The sequence below is a fragment of the Ambystoma mexicanum genome, chromosome 13, assembly GCF_040938575.1.
Source record: "Ambystoma mexicanum isolate Mex_15411 chromosome 13, UKY_AmexF1_1, whole genome shotgun sequence".
Taxonomy (NCBI): Eukaryota; Metazoa; Chordata; class Amphibia; order Caudata; family Ambystomatidae; genus Ambystoma; species Ambystoma mexicanum.
This window is the reverse complement of record NC_090938.1, coordinates 45,684,460-45,699,075: the sequence shown is the minus strand read 5'-3', so window position 1 is coordinate 45,699,075 and position 14,616 is coordinate 45,684,460.

The window sequence follows — 14,616 nt, the reverse complement described above, 5'->3', positions numbered from 1 at the left end:
ACACACTAATGTTGCAACAACAACCAAACTCTTGTTAAGTTTTATCACATGAAACTTTATGTAAATTATAAGACCTTTTCCTAAAAAAGGATTTTTCAAACAAACAAAACATTTTTTTATAAATTCATGACAATCTGTTTAAATATCAAATAAACTAAATGTCTTAAAGTTCACAGTCAAGATAGAGGCAATTACTTCATAGGGCCTCATCACGACTTGGGCGGTAACGGTAACGCTATTAGCGCGGGCGGTATTAGCCCTACCGCCGAACTCCCCGGCGCTAATAGCGCCGGATCACGAGTTCTGCGGTAATGTCAATCCCCATTCCCCATTGAGCCCATTCGGGAATGCCCCATTCCCCATTGGGCTCAATGGGGATATTTCACACTAATACCGCCGGCGGATTTCCCGCCGCCGGTAATAGCGCAAATTTTCGGCGGATTTCCCCCCAGCTCAGAGCTGGGGAGAAATCCGCCTAAGTCCTGCTTTGGCGGACCGTTAAATCCGGCGGTAATAGCGCTACCGCCAGATTTAAGGGTTACCGCCAAAGTCGTGATGAGGCCCATAGTCTAAAACAACCAGTCCATCAATCCTCAATTGGTATGTCTTGGGTAGACATATGTACTAAACATCAAAACACCATTCAACTTAGTGCGTATTATCCCAGATATTTTGAGATGTCAGATGCTTTGTAGTTCAATACTCTTTACGCGTTTCGGGCCAAAATATCCCCTTCTTCAGAAGATTTCTACCAAACTTTCACTTTCCTTTTAGTGTCTAAATAAGATAACAAACAAAATGATTGCTTTAGTATAAATCATCTTAATGTATAACAATATCTTTCTGTCATAGCTGGATAATTCCTCATATATAATCACCTGATTATGGGCCTCATCACGAGTTGGGCTGTATTCCCGGCTGTAATACCGCCGACTGTAATAGCCCTAGCACCGACCGGTCCGACTGTATTACCGCCGGATCACGAGTTGGGTGTTAACGGTAAATCCCCATTCGCCAACTGGGTCCATTGGATTCAATGGGGTATTTTCAGCGCTAATTATGCGGGCTAATACAGCTAGCTGTAATACAGCCGAAAACAGGGGATTTTCACCTCCAGAGAAAGGCTGGAGGTAAAACAGCCCATTTAGTGCCCAACTCGTGATAGGGCCAGCCCTTAAATGCGGCTGTAATACTGTTACCATCGCATTTAAGGGCTACAGCCCAACTCGTGATGAGGCCCTATGTCTTTAACTGTTCTCTATTTAGGGACTCAAGTGCCATCTAGATTTATGCATTCATGTCCATCCTAAAAACAATAAAAGAGACTAACAATAAGTCCCTATGTTGAGACGAAGTACAAATAAAAACAGACAGATGCGTCTGTAATCTCAATTAGTTAGATAGAAAGTATGTTACAATAATTACCTGTATAGCAGATTGGTTAAGGCCAAAGTGGGATTAAATCAATTATTTGTAATTTTGTTGATGGTCACAACTCCGGTTTCAAAGTCATGCGTATATCTAAGGGTGGAATGAAAAGTGCAACTATAACTCATATAGTAGATTCCACTTTCAGTTGCAAGTAATATTAAATAGTTAGAGTACCATCTTTTGTTAGTAACTCTTACCATATTTGTATGTCGTGACTCGATGGTTTGTAAGTAGTATGTCACAGAGTCAAAATGGTGTGCCTCACAGATCTCATCAACCATCTGTAATGAGATGTATAAACGTATGTAGGGTCATCCCAAAACATACCAGTTCATTAGAATGCTAAGGGGTCATATGATTAATTAGAGTAGCGGCTAGCTTACCTGTTTTTGAAATTCTACAGCACAATAGTGCGTGGCTGCAGGAGCAAGATTATGGCATCAAAATCAATTTGAGAGAGTGCCTGTAAAGATATTGTAATGAGGTATTATTTATCTTATAGTGTAGGGGACACACTTAAACTGTGAATTAAAACTAACAGGTCAAGTATCTAATCTTACCTGAATTAGGATTCACTCGTATAGAATTCCTGTGGTGCTTGTGAAGATGGCTTCCCCAAAATGGCTGCCGTTATATGTGCGTGACGTGACGTAGCATCATGATGTCATCGCGTAAATACGCGGTGACGCCCCTTTGTTTACTAAATGGCGCAATTTGTTGAAAGCTACAAAAAATAATCCGTGAGCATAAGAGCTCAAAAAAGGCTTTGATTTCATCTTGCCTCTAGTACCAGGTAGTCCACCAAAGTGACACTGTCTCATCAAAGTGACACTGTCTCTTAAAATTAGATAATATGGTATCTCTACCAAACCTTTGGCCAATTACTCAGTCTAGTCATCATCCGGTGATTATGTGATTAAGTCCAGTATGCTCACATTCTACCTCATGCAAATAAAAATGTCCATAAACTCCAGCGTATGCCACCTCTTTATGTTCCACTTAGAAGGCAAATACATACTCAACGAACAACGTTGGCAACAAAATGTGATAACATGGAAGAGGTATATAGATTACATTTTTGTCGTCTGGAGAGGAACAAAAGAAGAACTTGAAAATTTGTTTTGACTTTATAAATCATTTACATAACCGGATTAAATTCACAATGGAATTGGGTGAACCGAAAGTACACTTCCTAGATGTGGAATTATGGATTGGACAAGATGGTAAATCTTAATCTTTATGGGGGATAAATGACATATGTAGACACTTGAACCATGTCTTTTGTTTAATACTGAGTATACATGCTTATAGATGGCCTCATCTGTATTGTATCTTGATTAACTCTTTCGTCTACAATACACCAAGAACGCTTACTATTATCAGGTTAACAATTTGAATTATTAGCTAAAAAGTGCACCTTATACTTACAGATGGTACATTCATTTAACAGATCTTTTTCATCAAAATAACTTTTAGGCATGCATTATTAAACAAATTAAACATGGTATCAGTATCAGCATATTTCTAAAGTCAACTTCACAATAACTCTGTGTTATGCATTATTACTCAACATCAGAGAAAGGCTCCCAGATTATAGTCTTCGTTCATACCATTGGGAAAAAGGCTATTTAATTTCTCAATCCAATACAATTCTCTCTGGCACATGTGTCTGCCATGATTCCCTCCCCTTGGTGATTATTTGACCTCTTCAGGAATAATAACCTTGAGTTGTGCAATAGTGTGTTGATTAAGGGCAAAGTGTCTTGCTATAGGGGATTTGGTGCTATTAGTACGAATGTTGCTCTTATGCTCATTCCACCTTTCTTTCGCTTTTCTGATAGTTTGACCCATGTAAAATATTTCGCAGGGACAACTCAGTCCATAGATGACTGATTTTGTGTCACATGGGGTATAGTCCTTCAGTCGAATCTTTTGACCACTGTTAGGGTGTCGTACATAACTTCCTTTCATTACATTGTTGCAGTTACCACAATTTAAACATGGGAATGTGCCCATCTTCCTTGACATCAAAGTTTGCTGTTTATCTGGCTTTGGTTTTTCTGCTTTTACTAGTTGATCCTTAATGTTTCTGCCCCTCTTGTACGCTATAAGAGGTGGTTTTGGGAACAATCTGTTGAGTTGTGGGTCCATCTTAATGATGCCCCAATTTTTCTTAATGATCCTCTTAACATGGTGGCTTTGTGCCGAATATCTCAATGTATGATTGAAAGGGATATCCTTAGACTTGTTGCTGCTTATAAGGAGATCCTTTCTTTCAACTTGATCCACTTTGTTTTTGGCCTTTTCAATTATATTACTAGGGTAACCTCTTTTTCCATATTTCTCTGATAATAACTGGTTCTCTGCTTCCAATGCTGTAGTGTCTGTCATAATTCATTTGAGACATAGAAATTGGCTGTAGAGTAGATTGTTCCTTAAATGGTCTGGATGATGGCTCAAGTAGTGCAAGGAATTATTGGCATCTGTAGGTTTATGAAAGATACTGGTAGTGATTTTACCATCTTGTCCAATCCATAATTCCACATCTAGGAAGTGTACTTTAGGTTCACCCAATTCCATTGTGAATTTAATCTGGTTATGTAAATGATTTATAAAGTCAAAACAAATTTTCAAGTTCTTCTTTTGTTCCTCTCCAGACGACAAAAATGTAATCTATATACCTCTTCCATGTTATCACATTTTGTTGCCAACGTTGTTCGTTGAGTATGTATTTGCCTTCTAAGTGGAACATAAAGAGGTTGGCATACGCTGGGGCCATAGAAGAACCCATCGAAGTTCCTGATGCTATCAAGTAAAACTGCGATTTATTCCTGAAGTAGTTAGTTGTTAACAAGTATGATTTTGCTGAGTTCCAAAATGAAAGTTTTATTGGCTTCACAGTTGTTATTCAGTAGAGCCCACTCTAATGCCTCCAGTCCATCCTGATGTGGGATTGATGTGTATAGACTTTGTACATCGAAGGAGACAAGTATGTCATCCTCCTTGATGGTTGTTAATGTGTTGAGATGATTAAGAAAATCTGTAGTATCCTTCAGATAGGTACTAGTGCTCTGGACTATAGGTTGCAGTGCCTTGTCAACATAAGTTGCCAGAGGGTTCAAATACTGTTGGTGCCAACTACAGTAGGTCTCATTGGTGGAGTCCCCAGTACTTTATGAATTGTTGGTAGTCCATAAAAGACAGGCATTATCAGATATTTGTTCATGAGAAATTTTCTTGTTTTCTCAGAGATACATTCGTTTTCCAATGCCTGGTCAAGTACATTTTTTAGCATTTCTGTGATATTTTTAGTCGGATCCTGATCAATTTTGATATATGTGTCTTCATCATCCAATAACTCATTGATTTTGGTGTCATAATATGTTGTATCCATGAAGACAATTGCGCCTCCCTTATCCGCAGGTTTTAACGTTACGCTACGATCCTCTGCTAAATATTTGATGATTTCACACTGTCTTCTCCTGATTAAGTAGTACTTAGATTTAGTAAAGTTCCCCCTTTTCAGATCCTTGATAACCTGTTCCTCAAACATCTTAATGGTTAAGTTATTAATATGTGGATCAAAACTGCTCTTTGGTTTAATTTCCAAGTATTTATGCTCATCCCTTACATAGTCCATTTCTGTCTGATTATCAAAAAAGACTTTGAGTCTCATCTTCCGTGAGAGTCTATACAAATTAATTTTTTCTTCCAATAGGTTTGAATTCTGAGTAGGTACAAATGATAAACCTAAATTTAATGTATCAATTTGATCACTTGTCAATTGTTTCTATGAACTATTGACTATTAACTGTTCGGTTTGTGTCTCGGTCTTAGGTTTCTTGATGCCTCGTTTCTTTGCCTTTTTTCTAAAAATGGAACCGGTTGTGCATTCGATGTGGATGCTACTTGGGATGTATGTAATGTAGCGATTGTTGGTTGAGCTGTTCCCGTATTAGTTGTTTCTTCTCCACTGGTCGAGACTTCACTGTTAGGGTCACTTTTTTCTGGTTCTTGAGTTCTCGGTTTATGAAGTTGTCTTTTCTTGGGATCCGGTCTATTCTGAAAATAATGTTCTTGCCAGGTATAAACTATATCTTGTTGGTAATCAAGAGTGTCACGTCGGAATTTGCAGACTTTCCGTTGTTCAATGTCCTTGTAGTTTTCTAAGGTCTGATTCACCTCCTCAATCAGGTTTGTTAGTTCTTCTTTTGTTTTAAAGGTTGCTAATTGTTCCGATAGTTCTTCTATTTCTTTATCCAACTTAATGACTGATTTAGAGAGCTCCTCTATAGTCAACAAGATCAAATCTAAAGAACATTTGTTCAATATTTGTTCCCACTTTTTAACAAAATCAGGATTATCCTTACACAATGTTGGTCTTAAATAGAAGAAGACAAGGTGGTCAAGAGAGGTGTGGAGAAGGAACTGAAGAGGGGAGGTGGAGAACCCTCCATGGGCTAGAGGACAAGGTGGTCAAGAGAGGCATGGAGAAGGAATAGAAAATTGTTGAGGAGGTGGAAGAATTCACGGTCCTACCTTCATTCATCAACAGTCGTTTTTTCAATTTGATTTCTTCTGATATTGTTTTGTTGAAAAAATTCATTGAAATGTGTATTTAAATTTTGGGGGGTTCCCCCCAACTGCCCTCTCCCCTATTCATTTACACTCTTCCCTACCCCCACCCCTTATATACTCTTGCGCACACCCCGATATATTTTTTGATGAGTTTATTTTAGAAAAAAAGACATTTGGAAAACAATCATCAAAAAAATGATTGTTGATAAATAAACATTATACCAGAAATTGCACCATAAGAGAAGTGGGAGCTCAGCAGATAGAAAGGGATAAACCTTGGTTTGGTGGAGGAACAAGTCTTTCTGTGAGGTGTCAGGGAGGTGATACTGGTGCAGCTGGCAAGGGAATCACCCCCTTTAAGAGAAAGGAAGATATGGAGGGGCAGAGTGAGAACCTGATCCAGACTTGAAGGTGGTTTCCTCTCATCCTGTTTCTCCGATACTGGATGGAAGGCCTACCACTCACAGCCCACTTACAGACTCCACCCATAGGCTCCAAGCCGGTAGCTGAAACCTGGGACAGAGAACCAAGGAGAAGGGGCCCAGAAATCTCTAGGTCAAAGAGTTCAGGAACCCCTTAGAAGCCCAGAATGAGATGAACTAGAGGAAGGGTTTGGGAACTCATTAGAAGCCCTCAGTAAACCAGTGCAAAAGGAGAGTGTGGGGTAACTTGAAGCCCCAGACTATCTGCTTACTGGTATTGGTGTTAAATAACCAGGAGAGACTCAGTCCCAGTCTTTCTGAGAACTAGGGGAACTTTTTAATTTGTTATGTTTTCCGGAAGATCCTCACAGCCTGTAGGATAACCACCCTGATAACTTTTAGTTTAGTAGTTCCAACTGTTCCAGATTGTTATTTAGGCCATAACCTGTATTTGGTTGTTAACAATACCTTTGGTAAAAGTAATCCACGGTCCTCCTCATTTGTCCATAAATGTCAGACACCTGATAGAGCCTCAGCTGATTCAAGCGCGCAGATAATCACAACGTCATTTTTATTGGAGCTATCCTTCAACCAGTTCTGTGCCATCCAATGGGTTATGGAATGCATTCCTTCAGCATACTTGGAGGTAGCTCGCAGATCATGATTAAGACAGAGAAGGAACTGGTTGTCGTTGATGTACGAATACAAATCAAAAACTAAACGATGAATAGCAAGGTCCAAAGGGCGAAGAAAAACATTAAAACGGAAAAGAGGACTAGGTGAAGAAACAGCAGAGTAGGCAGCAGGGGCGGGAATATTGGGCTAATGGAAGAAATGCTTCCCAATGACAGCATAAAAGAGATTATGAACTAGATCCTATGATAGATAGGTACTGGGGCTGTGGCAGGGGAGGTTGAATGTTCCTTGAGAACTTTAGAGATATCTTTCTGGATGTTGGAAAGTACGGAGATAACACCCCATAATAAATGGATTTTGCGGCCGTGGTGTTGCAGTGATAAAGCTTACAGGCCAATCTGTTCTCAATGAGCATTGAGATAGTGACAACGTCAAAGACGCTCCTAATGCATGACTTTCAGTCGGGTGGTTGTCAGTATTTCTGAGAACCAAGGAGCAGATGGCCTAGTGTGAGAAGCACGCTCAGCGGTTTCACGGGTGAGAAGATCAGTCGCAGAGTGAAGACATTCTGGGAGGCTATGGAATGGTATTCAGCTAAAAGACTGCCCTCAGTAGGGACTAAGGCTGTAGAGAGGAGGAAAGAAGAGACTTTGGAGAGTAGTAGAGGGTTTCCCCATGCCCTGGAGCAGTGGGGAGTGGATGGAGAGTCCAGGAGGAAAGGAAAAGGGAAGACAGATTAACAGCTCCAGCTGATGAGAGTGGAAGCCTGGTAAGAACTAGAGCTGTCATGGGCAAAGATAAGGTCAAGCGTGTGTGCTTCTTGTTTGTAGTCCCAACATGGGTTGAGAAAATCGATGCAAGAGGGAACTTGGGGAAGGTCACACCAACAAAGTCACCCAGAAAGGCTATTCATGCCTGAGTCAGTCAATGCTCAGTATGCCCTTTAAATATATCAGACCTTCCTGGACTGCTGGTGCTAGTAGAATATAAATAGATCTAGGCAAGGAATTTTGAATCGACCTTACATTTTTATTACAAACATTGGTTCAAAGTTATTATGATCACCAAACAGCTTATCCTGAGAAATCTATTGCACAAATCCATAAAGACAAACATCCTACATCACATGCAATTAAATACATATAAAAACTTTACAGTAGAAATGCCATAAAAGTGCAAAGTGCAAGAATAAAGTTTTCCCATGCTTATTTGACCTGTACCTTTAAACACCCAACCTCTCAATGTGCAAACAAGGAACCTGATATTTACACAAGTATAGACACTACTCTATCTGCCCAATATGTTTAGTTCCCATTTCTCACAATTGATCAGTGGAACTTTGTTAGGGGCTCGTGTTATCTCAACCCACTCAAGCACCTTGGTATGAGATTTGGTGATCCAACTGTTCAACTGCCATTTCTTTAATTTGCCAGATGTTGTAACGGTTTATTGAGAGACCACCCTCAACACAGGGATTTCCTTCCTTCGCCACTTAAGGTTCGATGCAACAAACTGTTTAACAGATTATTTTCTTCAGCCCTACTTCTGACACATATCATGCCCCTTGGATCCCTCCCCCTGAGCAAACAATGAGGCAAGAACCAGGACGTTGTACCGGAAATATATTGGTATTTATTGAACATAACAGTAATAAAACGAGAACGAAAATGTCAAACACCACTTTATCTGTGGCACAACACAATCAACTTCTCTCAGCATAATAACATCAGAAAAGTGAGTTGAAAAGAACACAATCACAATTCTTCCCTTTCTGCAAATTTCACTCCAAGATATAATTACACTGATCAATAACGAAAGCAATTATCATGTAGTGTTGTGCGATTTTGATTTTCCTGCAGGCTTAAAAGGCTAGCAGTAGGATTTTGAGATGGGTACAAATACATATGGCAATTATGATTTTGCCCACACTTTTGGTTTAAAATAAACACAGGGTGATTTAGCGGTTTGTTTTTCAGACCCCCCCCTACGTTGGTCTGTGTTGGGGAAGTCGGACAGAAGAATTGGAATGATTTTGGGACTTTGGGATTTGAGACCCCCCTTCACTGAAAGTCCTGTGTTGGGGCAGCTGGATAAAAAGGCTGGACTGATTTCAGAACAAAGACACCCCTCTTCCTTAATAAAGTCTGGGTCAGCAGGAAAAAAAGATCATTCAATTAAATGATAGGCTATATTTTTCAAGTCACACTGAGAAATGAGCTTTGTTAATTTCGAATTTTAAAAAAAATCACTTCATAGTGTTCTGCCAAATGGGGAAATTAATTAAATTCATATTTTCAGTTAAATAGGCCAAGGATATACACAGTCCCCCCCCCCCCTCCACCCACTATTAAGGGAAATGATTTAAGGCAAGCAGGCTCCCCCACCTTTTGGTTTCCCAGGGCTTAGTTCTACTTAAATGGAAAGCCTCTGTTTAAAATTCAGGAAAGCCAGCTGCATCTCAGGACACGGCAGGGGTTTGGTCACTCCAGTCTCAAAGATGGCCTCCCACTCTCCACCATAGCACCCAGACATCTTTGAGACCTTCCTAGAAGTAGACAGCTCCACCCAGGAGCACTGTCAGCAATCTCCTCTGGTGTTTCCTTCCAGCTGTCATGTGATTAGTTTCAGCAGCCCTCTCTGTCTCTGTCCGGAATGGAAGATTCCGCTAATTCCCGTTCCTCCCCACTCTCCTCACCTGATTCAAAATCCTCCAGTTGCAGTTGTCGGTGAGATAGATAATCCTTCTCCTTTTTATGTAGAACGTATCTGTCTCGAGAGGAAGCCACAGTGAACGCTAAAGTATAGCAAACCTGGGGCCCCCTTCCCGAGTCCAGACAAAGCGAAGGGAAAAAGCCAATTAAGGCAGAAAAAACCCTTCAAGGAGTGTGGCGGCTGGAGGGGATCCGGAGCCAGGAGTGGTAATGGCGTTCTTGTGGCAGGAAGCTGCTGAAAACAGGTGAAGACGGAGCTCCAACGTAGAGAAGAACCCGGAGTGGAAGGAAGGCACTGGAGAACCAGCCGGGAGAGAAACTCCAACTGTAAACTAGGGCCGCAGATAGAAAGTGCAGCCGAAGGTAAGGCAGAAAGGGCGGAATGGACGCGGAGGACGGTAATCCGAGAGAGAGAAACAAAACAAGAGGGTAGGGAGAGGAGGTAAGGCAGGAAAGTAGAGAGGCGGAAAGGCAGTCCAAGGCAGGCGGACCGAAGGTAGAGAGAAGAGACCGAAGCGGTCGAGGCTGGAAAACTAGCGTGTTAACCCAAAGGAAGCGAGCTAGCGCAATGAAGTGGGGTTGCAACGCGGCGATCGCTGGGAGAGAAGGAAAGAAATACTCGCCAGCGGCGCCATGTTGAAAAACCACTAGACCGCAGGGTGCGTAACAGAAAATCACGTAGCGGAACCTCCGCACGTCCTACCAGCGCGTAACCGCCAACGCGGATACAAACGCCAAACAGGACGGCGAGTGACAGTATGCCCCCTCCTAGAGCGTAGGACCCCCGGCTTAAAGGGGAAACGGGCATGAAATTGAGCCAACAACCGAGGGGCATGAATGTTGGAAGCTGGTTCCCACGAGTCCTCCGACCTAGGGTAACCCTTCCAGGACACCAAATACTCCAACCGACCACGGTAGTGGCGGGAGTCGCGTAAAGTAGATACTTCATATTCCATGGAGGAATCCACCTGAGGAAAGGGCTGATCGGGAACAGCTCTCTGGTGGACGTCCGGAATGAAAGGCTTGAGAAGAGAGGCATGGAAGACAGGATGAATGCGGTGGAGGTAAGAAGGTAGTTTAAGTCGAAAGGAAACAGGATTTATTTTGGAAAGTATGGGAAAAGGACCCAAAAAGCGAGGAGAGAGTTTGGAAGGGTGAACCCATCGCGGCAAGAACCTGGTGGACAACCAGACCTTGTCCCCTTCCTTCCATTCAGGGCAGGGCCTACGATGTTTGTCCGCTTGGGTTTTGTTGTATTGACGACTCTTTTCCAAACATCTTTTGGCAGTGACGTGTGCATCAGAAATAGACTGCAGTACCTCTTCAGCCGTCGGGGAATTGGTGGGCGACGGAATGTAGGGAAGAAGAGATCTTGGGTGTACTCCATAGGTGCAAAAGAAAGGAGAGAGTCCAATGGCTGTATGAAATGAGTTATTATAAGTAAACTCTGCCGTAGGGAGCAAAGATACCCAATTGTCCTGAAGACGATTGCTGTAGCACCTAAGGTACTGTTCCAATGTGGCGTTAAGACGCTCAGTTTGACCGTTGGTCTGAGGGTGGAACCCAGACGACAGAGCACGTTCCATACCAAGACGAGAACAAAGAGCCTTCCAAAACTTAGAAATGAATTGGCTGCCACGATCCGAGATGATCTTGTCAGGAAGACCATGGAGACGGAAGATATCCTGGGCGAAAACCTCAGCCATCTCGGTAGCGGTGGGAAGACCAGGCAATGGGGAAAAGTGAGCCAATTTAGTCATGGTGTCAACTGTAACCATAATACATGAGCAGGAGTTGGAAACAGGAAGTTCCACAATGAAATCCGTAGAAAGCAAGCCCCAAGGGCGAGAGGGTACCTCAGGTTGGGTGAGAAGACCCAAGGGTTTGCCAGTGATGGACTTCGTCATGGCACAAACCGGACAACTGAGTATGTAATCCTCTACATCCTTTTTGAGTTCCGGCCAAAAGAAAGAACGAGCGATAGATTCTGTAGTATTAAGCTTCCCTCGATGACCTGCAGTGAGTGAATCATGACACCAGTTTATGATCTTCAGACGTAGTGGACCGGAAGGTATGTATAAGCGGTGGTGGAGGAATAGCAGACCCTCCTTCTTGCTGTAGGATCTCTCTCCTCTGAGTAGTGGAACAGTCCCTTCAGAAGCAACACCAGCACGAACCTCTTCCAAAAAGGTTTTAGCAACTGTTAAGATCCTATTCCTGTGGAACATCGGCTCTGGGGTATGTCTTTTTTCTTCGCCTATGGGACCCTTCCGAGAGAGAGCATCCGCAAGAGTATTGGTTGAACCAGGCAAGTAGGTAATTTGCAGATCGTATTGAGCAAAGAAATATGCCCAGCGAGCCTGCCTGGAGTTGACACATTCCATATTCTGAAGGACCTTGAGATTCTTATGGTCCGTTCTGATGATAACGGTCTGCCTTGCTCCCATCAATAGATGTCGCCAGGTCTCACAAGCTTGTTTTATGGCCAGCAATTCTTTTTCCAGTACGGAGTAGTTGAGTTGGCTGGGATTCAACGTCTTGGATAGGTAGCAAATGGGGTGCTCTCGTTCCTCGAAAACTTGTAGCAGCACCGCTCCAATGGCCATGGCCGAGGCATCAGTTTCGACAAGGAACTGTCTATTCTGGTCGGGATGGCGCAAAATGGGAGCAGTACAAAAGAGGTTCTTGAGATTGTGAAAGCTCTGTTCTGCTTCCGAAGTCCAGCTAAAGGGATTGTTGGTCTTCTTGAGTAAAGAAGTAATAGGGAGAACAACTTCAGAAAAGTTCGAGATGAATGAGCGATAGAAATTAGAGAGCCCTAGAAACCTTTGGACCTCCTTGATCGAAGTAGGAGAAGGCCAGTCCAGAATAGCTGATACTTTGCTGGGATCCATGGCGATACCTCTTTCAGAAAGGTGATACCCTAAATAGGGCACTGAGGTAGCCGCAAAAATACATTTCTCTGGTTTGACAAGAAGTTGGTTGTCTTTAAGTCTTCCCAGAACCCTTTGTACATGAATTTTGTGATCCTCTAGAGTGCCGGAAAATATCAGAATGTCGTCCAGGTATATGATCATGGAGACAGACAATAAGTCTGAAAACATCCGATCCATAAACCGTTGAAAAACAGCAGGAGCATTAACCAAACCAAAAGGCATGACGCGGTACTCAAATAAGCCAAAAGGAGTGCGAAAAGCGGTCTTCCATTCGTCTCCTTTGGCGATGCGTAACAGATGATAAGCGTTTCTGAGGTCTAATTTAGTGAACCAACGTGCACCTTGAACAGCTTCGATGATCTCATGAATTAAAGGCATAGGATACCGATCCCGGATGGTAACTTTGTTGAGACCCCGGTAATCGATACAAGGACGCAAGTCAGTAGAGTCCCTCTTTTTAACAAAGAACAAAGAAGCTCCGGCAGGAGATTTGGAAGATTGAATGAGCCCATTCTGAACATTGGCATCAAGATAATCTCTTAGAACCTTTCTTTCTGCTTGAGTTAAAGAGAACATCCTACAGAAGGGAACCAATGCATTTGGTTCTAAGTCTATGGTACAATCTTCTGGTCTATGGGGAGGTAAAGTCGCTGGTTTTTTCTCGACAAACACCTCCAAGTATGGGGAACAGTACAGGGGTAGAGCATGAACCCCAGACAGCTGTGTGGTAGACCCCGTAACAACCTGAGGAAGACCGTCGTCAGAAAAACAGTTGAGTTTGCAATAGGAGGAACAAAACTGTAGTTGGTTATCCGCCCAATTGACATGGGGATTATGCTTCCTGAGCCATGTGATGCCAAGAATAACCGGAAAATGGGCAGCTCGAATAATGTCGAACCGGATAGTCTCGGTATGTTGAAATATGGTCACCGATAGATCTTCAGTGGTGTGAGTTATGGGTCCTGAAGAAAGAGGAGAACCATCGACCCCTTCAACTTTTTGATCTTCTTTACGAGGTAAGGTGCGAAGACCCATTCTTTTTGTCCAGATGACGTCGACAAAATTTCCGGCGGCCCCGCAGTCCAGAAGCGCGAGGCACTCAACCGCTCTGCCGTTGAACTTGATAGTAACGGGTAGAACCATAAGCCTGGAATCCTCGGGGATGTAAGGAGCCGAAATTGAGAGAGAAACATAGGGACTGGTGAATGAGTCCGAAGCCCCTCGGAACCAGGTCCCTACTGGCGCCGAGGGAAACCGTTTCCCTGACGTTTCTGAGGAAGAACAGAACATTCCTTCAGGAGATGTTGATCCGACCCACAATAGGCACATAGACCCTTTTCCTTCCTTCTTCTTCTTTCTGCAGTAGAAAGAGGTCCTCTTGTAGATCCAATCTGCATGGGTTCATCTGAGGTGTGGGAAGGAGAGGAGGAGATAGAGGACGGGGCGGAATCAGAAATATGATCAGTAGTTCGTTGTTTACGGCGTTCTGACCGTCGCTCCTGCAGTCTATATTCAATCTGTAAGGCTGCGGAAAGTAAATCAGAAAAAGAAGGTTGTCTGGAAGATCTGGCGAGTTCGTCTTTGATTTCTTCCTTGAGGCCTCGCCGGAATATGGCAAATTGTGCCTGTTCAGACCACCCAGCACCCGAAGCCAATCTCTTGAATTCTGAAATGTACGATAGAACATCCGATGACCCTTGACGGATATCCAGCAGGTCTTCGCAGGCAGTGTAGGTCAGTTCGGGTCTCTCAAAGGTTTGCTGCAACAGGGTCTGAAAACCCGCAAATTCATGTAGGATGGGATTAGATCCGGTAACCAGCGGAGTAGCCCATGCCAGGGCATTGCCGGTCATGTTAGATATCATGAATCCGATCTTAGTCTGGTCGGTAGCAAAAAGCCGG